We start from the raw sequence: 8413 nt of genomic DNA, 5'->3' as shown, positions 1-8413 counted from the left end.
TTGAAGTTCGATCCATCGAAAATTACCCTCCCACATAGGTTCATGAAGGAGAAAGAGCCTGAAGGGATAGGGTTGGAAGCATTGTTTGTGATAGACATATGAAAAAGAAAAAGAAGAACAAAGTTTAGATTAGATGATAATCCTTAATTTTAGACTCAAATGAAATATTAAGGCTAGGACGCAGCACAATATTCTACAATTGCGAAAAGGGATGTCGTAATCCAATTGTAAAATTTTTGAAGGTAGGTAAATGACGATTTACCAATTTCCACCATGAAAAACAAAATAAATTAGTAAGTTTTAATTGGATTGAAATTCCTAGATCATTTGAGATTCATTGAACTTTTCAAAGGCATGTTTAAATCTCGATTGTGCCCTTCTAGATCCTTTGAGATTCATTGAACTTTTCAATGACATGTTTAAATCTCGATTATGCCCTTCAAGTTTGTGAATGGGATGTCGAGGATCACAAACAAGGTGTGAATAACCATGCAAATTAGCTTGGTACACTCAATGTTACAAATCATCCAATCAATGTGTCGGTTAACCACACACGCTCCAATGATCTATGATTAACATCAAGCTACCCTTTGTCACACAATGTCAGTCCTAGATTAGTGTGCCGATTAACCACACACGCTTCACTAACGACTTAACAAGGTGCAAAGTGTAATTTAATGGATTAGCACCATTTTCACATTTTCCTAAAGTAACTAAGATTGGGAATTTAATAAAAGTTTAGTGACTTTATATCTATCATTATACTTTTTAATGAGAATTAATGTCCTATCCTACCTGTTCGGCTAATGACCCTTCGCCAGTCAAGGAAGCAGTAGGTGAGAGTGGACACCCATTAAACCACCATTTTATAGACAGTAACCTTATACCCTCTTATAGACCGGCTTCGTGAATGAGGCCTACTAATGGTAAGACTGATTTGTCTTATACATATATATATATATATATATATATATATATATATATATATATATATATATATATATTATTAAACTTATAATATTATAAAGTATAAGGGTTGAGTTTTAACTTTTAAAACTCTAGGGTTTGGAATTAAAGTTTCATTAGTGAGACTTTATAAATTCCAAAACTTGAGGGCAAGTTTTGAAACTTTTCAAAACTCTTCATTTCTATAACTTATGAGTTTAATTGCATTTTAATGGATGAGACCTTTCATTTTCCATAACTTGAGGACAAGTTATGGAGGTCATTAAAAGCATTAAGATCAACAATTTTAACTAACAAAAATTATCAAGTAATTTATCTATGATCTAGTTAAACTCATAACTCAAGATAAATTACATCAACAATTTTACAAGAAATTAGCCTAATCATATAAGCTAATACAAATCTTGGAATTTTGACAATTATTTTTTTAGTTGGATGAGGATGATCACCACCATATCATAAAAAAACAGATTTTATGATTCAAAACAGTTTGTGGTAATGATCCTAATCCAAATCTGGCCAAAAACCCCGAATTTCTGCAACCAGAGCCTGCAACTCATTGAGTGCATGAACTGACTCATCGAGTTGCTCTGTTACTGAGTGGACTCGTCGATTCAGCCAGTGGACTCGGCGAGTTCATCAGTCAGAGGCCAGGAAATCGATTTTTCAACTTTGAAAAACAACATGCATCAAGTATAACAGAAAACAATCCTACGCTCTGATACCACTGTTGGGGTTTGAGCACTATAACACTCCTATGATGCACATGCAACCCTAGATGCTTTGGATCTATGTTTTCTCTAATTATACATGCATATTTTCAATTTTCCAAAGCATACATCCTAACTAGAATACAAATTGAAAATTGAGCAATACAACTAGTTAGATAACTTACCTCTTAAAAGGACTTGTAGTTCTTGACCTTTAAAAGCTTAAGTACCTCAAGTGTGATACCTCTAATGTGTCACAAACACTAAATGCAAGAGGAGGCTTGAGAGAATAAGTTACTTAGCACAAAATCAATATCAAACTTCTTAGAATGATGGTGTAACCGATTTTGGTTCTAGGGGTGTGCTTTTATAGTGTAGCAAATGCTAGGTTTACACCTTGTAAACCCTAATGACCTTTCATATTACTTAGGCTCCATGGGTTAAACCTCCATGGACTATCCATGGACTATCTCATTGGTTTAGCCCATCCTAAATAACCATGGATCATTAGCCCACACTATTAGAATCATTGATTACATAATCAATCCCCATATATTTAATTAGTCTCTTTTGATCACAAAATTAATTCCAAATTAATTCCTGACCAACACTAATTAAATAATATGATTCTCAATTAGTATATTATACTTATAATATATTAATAAATCATAAATAACCTTATTCTCAAAAGTCCATCGTATCAAATTGCACTGATGAAGGCGACCCAAAAGGACTATGCTACAATCGGGTCAAGTACATCCCAGTTATAGTTATGAGCTTAGACACCAAATCCAATAACTGTTAAGCCGAAAGATTGGACCAAACCGAGGCCGTTTGGGCGCAGGTCGAGGGTATGAAGGAAGAGCGTCGGAAGTGCGAGCGGATCATAGGCCAGGTGGCCTCATTTGACTATGACAGTCGGGGTTGTTGACCATGCATGGGAGGGTCTGGGTTCCATAATGAGGCACGGTACGACAGATTCTGATGGATGAGGCCCACAAGTCGAGGTTCTCCATCCATCCCGGGGCGACGAAGATGTACTGGGATCTTCGCCCTGATTACTGGTGGTCGTGCATGAAGCAGGACGTAGCATGGTATGTAGAGCGGTGCTTGACCTGCAGGAAGGTCAAGGCCGAGCACCAACGACCCTACGACAAGATACAACCGTTGGATATTCCCATGTGGATATGGGAAGATATCACCATGGATTTCATCACCAAGCTTCCCAGGACAGCACATGGAGTAGATTCGATATGGGTCATCGTGGACCGGTTGACTAAGAGTGCTTATTTTATCCCGATCCAGGAGAGTATATTGGCCGAGAAACTGGCCGAGATCTACGTGCATGAGGTAGTGGCACCTCATGGAGTGCCTGTCTCGGTGGTGTCAGACCGAGATGTTCGTTTCACTTCTCGATTTTGGAAGCGGTTTCACGACGAGATAGGTACTCGTCTCCACTTCAGCACCGCTTTCCACCCTCAAACAAATGGGCAGAGCGAGAAGATGATTCAAACTCTCGAGGACATGCTGCGCGCATGTGTTTTGGATTTTGGTGGCAGTTGGGATACATATCTTCCGTTAGTGGAATTTTCGTATAACAACAGTTACCATGCTAGCATAGACTGACTTCCCTTCGAGATGCTCTACGGGAGGAAATGTAGGACCCCAATCTGTTGGGGCGAGGTCGGACAGAGGGTCATGGGGAGTACTGAGGTAGTACTCAAGACCACCAAGAGGATCCAACAGGTCCAAAGCAGGCTCCAGACTGCTCAGAGTCGGCAGAAAAGCTATGCCGACAAGTGCCGTTCAGACTTGGAGTTTTAGGTGGGCGACATGGTCCTCCAGAAGGTGTCACCTTGGAAAGGTGTCATCCGGTTCAGGAAGCGGGGCAAGCTGGGCCCTATATACATCGGTCCATCTAGGGTTTTGGCTCGGGTGGGCCGGGTTGCATACCATTTGGATCTTCCAGCAGAGCTCAACCAGATCCACATGACTTTCCATGTTTCTCAGTTGCGGAAGTGATTAGTGGATGACTCAGTGGTTGTACCTTTAGAGGACATTCAGGTTGATGACATCCTGAATTACATCAAGAGACCAATATTTATTCTCGATAAGAAGATGAAGGACATGAGGAATAAGAGGGTTGAGCTGGTGAAGGTGCAGTGGCAGTACCGTAAGGGCTCATAGTGGAACTGGGAACCCGAGGAGGAGATGAGGGAGCACTAACCGGAGTTGTTTTCAGATGCAGCGGACTTCGAGGACGAAGTCTGATTCAAATGGGGGAGAATTGTAACGACCGTCACTTGAGGTAATAATTATTTAATTAATTGTTATGCTAAGTATTAAATAGGTGGACTATTTGAATGGACCATTGGTGAATGGGTTGAATAGTTGGGCTGCCCAGAAGATGTACGTTGGGTGTAGTCGTGGCGTACGCGGGGTGTAGAGGAACATTGAATGTGGGGGACGCATGCACGTACACGTAGCGTACCAAGGAGTTCACATAACGTAAATGAGCAGATTCCAAACCCTAATTTTTAGGGTTTAAGCCATATAAATACAACATTGTGACTCAAACCCTAGCCTCCTTACCATCCTATCAACCTCAGAAAACCCTAGAAACCCTTTCATACTTCATCCTTGTGTGTTTTGGCCTTGTGAAGCTTACTTTGGTGATTTGGAGCTTGGAAGAAGAAAAGAGATGTTGGAGAAGAAGAACTTGAGTATCTTAAGCTCATAGATCCGAGATAGCATCATCATTTGGGACTCTTTGAAGGTATATAGTTCACAACTTTCCTCAAGTATGCTTAGATCTAGTGTAATGATGTTTTGGACCTTTTAAGTCCCAAGAACGGATCTTTATGACTCAAACTCGTTTCTTGGTCTAGGGTTACCACCCTTAGTGATATATGAGTCCCATAAGCAGTAAAGTTTCGATCTTTAAGGCCCACTTGTGACCATGCATGAGATCTAGTTATTTCCATGGAAGTTAGTTGCTATATTCCAAGTTTGGGTTTATTTTGTGGGTTGCAAGCCACCAAGTAGTCGACTTTATAAGTTAAGACATGTTAAGGGACTCAGATCTGTAATATGGGCCTAAGGTCTTAATTGAATAATCATTTTTGAAGTTGATGGATTAACAGGGTAGTACGTTGGGCGTACACGCCAGTACGTACAGCGTACAAGCCATGCAAGCTGTACGCGTAGCGTACAGATGAGTATGCTCATCGTACTCTTAGGTAGTACGGATATGCTCTAGCAGCGGAGTAATCACTATCATCCTCATACATAAGTCTCGAATCAGAGCCGCCACCGCCTTGCGGCTAAGGGCATCGGCCACCAGGGTGGTAAAGGATCTCACAGTCGTAATCCTTCACCACATCTAACCACCGACGTTGCCTCATGTTCAGATTCAGCTGATCCATGAGGTACCTCAAACTCTTGTGGTCCGTGTAAATGGTACAAAAAACCCATAGAGGTAATACCGCCAAATCTTAAGTGCGAAAACCACGGCCCCCAGCTCTAAATCATGCGTCGGATAGTTTGCCTCGTGAGGCTTCAACTGCCTCGAAGCGTAAGCAATCATGTGACCCCGCTGCATCAATACCACACCCATGCCCATGATCGAAACGTCATAGTAAACCACGAAGTCATCGACTCCCTCCAGAAAGATCAAAATTGGTGCCTCGCATAACCTCCGTCTGAGAGTCTCGAAGGCTGCCTGCTGCTCAGGTCCCCAGCGAAATGTCACCGACTTCTTGGTCAGTCAGGTCAAAGGAACAACGATCTTAGAGAAATCCTAGATGAATCTCCGGTAATAACCTACTGGACCAAGGAAACTTCGAATCTCAGTTGGAGACCTCGGAACCTCCCCCTACATCACGACCTCTATCTTGTCCGGATTGACCAGAATACCCTTCTCGTTGACAAAGTGCCCCAGAAACTGCACCTCGCACAACCAGAACTCACACCTAGAGAGAACTTTGCGAAAAGTCTCTCCTTCCTCAGTGTCTCCAGCACCTCCCTTAGGTGCTCCTCATGCTGCTCTTGAGTCTTGGAATAAACCAAGATGTCATAAATGAAGACTATCACAGACCGGTCCAACATCGCCCTGCACACGCGGTTCATGAGATCCATGAATGTGGCTGGATCATTGGTGAGCCCAAACGGCATCACCACGATTGTAGCATGGTCCTTTTGACCATAGTGAGTCCTAAAAGTTATCTTCTACACATCCTTGTCTTTGACTCGCATCTGGTGATAACCCGGTCACAGATCAATCTTGGAGAACCAAGATGCACCTTGTAGTTGGTCAAACAAATCATTGATCCTCGGGAGGGGATAACGGTTCTTCATCGTTACCTTATTTAGCTCCCGGTAGTCTATGCACACCTAATGTGACATGTCCTTCTTCTTCACAAACAGGATCGGGGCTCCCTATGGTGAACTGCTCGGTCTGATGAAACCCTTGTCTAACAGCTCCTGTAGCTGTGTAGACAACTCTTGCATCTCAGGAGGAGCCAACTGATATGGTGCCTGGACTATCGAAGCCGCACCAGGGACTAGGTCAATCCTGAACTAAACTTGTCTCTCCGAAGGTATCCCAGGCAAATCCTCTGAGAATACGTCTAGGTACTCTCGCACGACCGGTACGTCATCCACTTTCGCCTTACCCTTATCCCGGGTATCCATAACATACGTGACGTAACCCGCGCAACCCTACTGAAGGTAGCGCCTAGCTCTCTCTGCTAAACATAGAGTCGGTCCACCATGCGGCCTCTCGCCCTGAATCACTAACACTCCCCCACTAAGAGTCCGAACTCTCACTACCTGACTAGTCCATACCAACTATAACCTTATTCCCTCACAAGGGAATAGGGACCAAATCCACGGAAAACCGCTCATCGAATAACTGCAGTGTACATCCTCGGTGAATCCTCGCAACCCGAACGGTCCTATCACCGGCTATCTCCATATCAAGTGGGAAATCTAGCTCCCCTGGAGCCCCTATGAATCGCTTGTTGAGCGCGAGTGACACAAAATATCGGGTAGTCCCCGAATCAAACAATACCAAAGTAGATATACCGTTCACAATGAACGATCCTATAATGAAACACATAAAAATAAGCAATAATCATTATAAATAAAGAGATAAGGAGAAGATACATACCCGTCACCACGTCGGGAGCTACTTGTGCCTCCTTTGCTTTCAACTGAAAGGCCCTGCTCCTCACTACATGCACCTCTACCCGGCCCTCAAGGCCATCTGTAATCCTCAACGTAGTAGGAGCAAGTGCTACCACCTGCTATGCCACTGCTAAACTCGGGCACTGGGACCGCCTGTGTCCCCTCTGATTCCACTGAAAGCAAATCAGATCTAATGATGTCGTGGTGGTGGTGGTGGCTATACAATCTATGCTCATGTGACCAGTTCGACCGCACTTGAAGCAACCTGAACTCCCTGCCTTGCACGTCCCCTCGTGCAACTTGCCGCATTTGCCACAACGGCTGCGACCCTGTTGACTTATAGGTTTGTGGTCTGATACCTTGGGCTTCTTGCTCGCACTCCCTGACGGAGACCCCTCGGGTTTCCTCTCCCTCTCCATCTCCAGATCCGACTCTCTCTCCATAGCCCTGGCAATCATATCCTCCAACGTCTTACAGCTGGATCGACTCACAAACTGGCGGATATCACTCCGCAACATCTCATGATATCGGGCCCTTTTCATCTCCTCGTCTGTCACGTATTGCAGAACAAGAAGGGCCCTCTCCCGGAACATGGCAGTGATCTCGGTCACCGTCTCAGTCGTCTGCTGGAGATCCTGGAACCCTCTAGCAAGCTGTTGCACCTCAATCACAGGCACAAACTCGGACCTGAACCTTGAAGAAAAATCACTCCATGTCATCGCATCTAGAATGGCATCATCTCCAATTGATTGTCTGACCTCCTCCCACCAGTCATATGCCCTGTCCTTCAGAATACGTGAAGCAAGTCGGACCTTGTCCCCCTCAGGAGATCGGCTCGTACGAAAAGCATAGGCGACATCAGCCAACCTTTTGCTGCTAGCAATGGGGTTCCGAGCCCCATGGTAGTTTGGAGCTCCGCAAGCTCGGAACTCCCTGAACGTTAGCGTACGCGACCCTATCATGGTCGCACCGACCCATCATGGTCGCCATCTCAGTGCAGAAAACACTCAATCTCTCATCCAAAAGCTCAATGATACCCTCCTTGATTGTACTGAAGATCACAGGAGTCTGGTCTAAAATACTATGCGTGACCTCAGGCGAAATGGACGCTCTCATCTGCTTGTCGAGCTGCTTAGCTCTAGAGCCCAAGCCTGATCTCTCACTGACACCTGAACTGCCGATTGGCCTAGTGAGTAGCGTCACCATACTGAAAGTACACCATAACAAACATCAGTATACATATCATCACTCGAGGGATCTCACACACTACAAGTTTCCTGGATTCATCTCATCCTTCCTTGATTCGAGTACGGATCCTCTGCTTTCAATAGTACGAGCCCGTAATACTTTCCACATCTATCCATACTTTCCTCAAGAACTGCCTTGAATCCACCAAGTCCCTTCTACTGCTACTGTTGTTCTCATCCTAGGCTTGCCCTAGGGTAATCATTAACCCACTCTCCACCATCAGCTGCATAAGAAGTCCCTGCTATCTCCCCCTAACTAGCTTGTGAGTACCATTACATATCACTAAGACTAGATAATTCTTC

This window comes from Lactuca sativa, chromosome 8, assembly GCF_002870075.4.
Source record: "Lactuca sativa cultivar Salinas chromosome 8, Lsat_Salinas_v11, whole genome shotgun sequence".
Taxonomy (NCBI): Eukaryota; Viridiplantae; Streptophyta; class Magnoliopsida; order Asterales; family Asteraceae; genus Lactuca; species Lactuca sativa.
The sequence above is the reverse complement of the archived record's forward strand: the minus strand, read 5'-3'. Positions refer to the sequence as shown.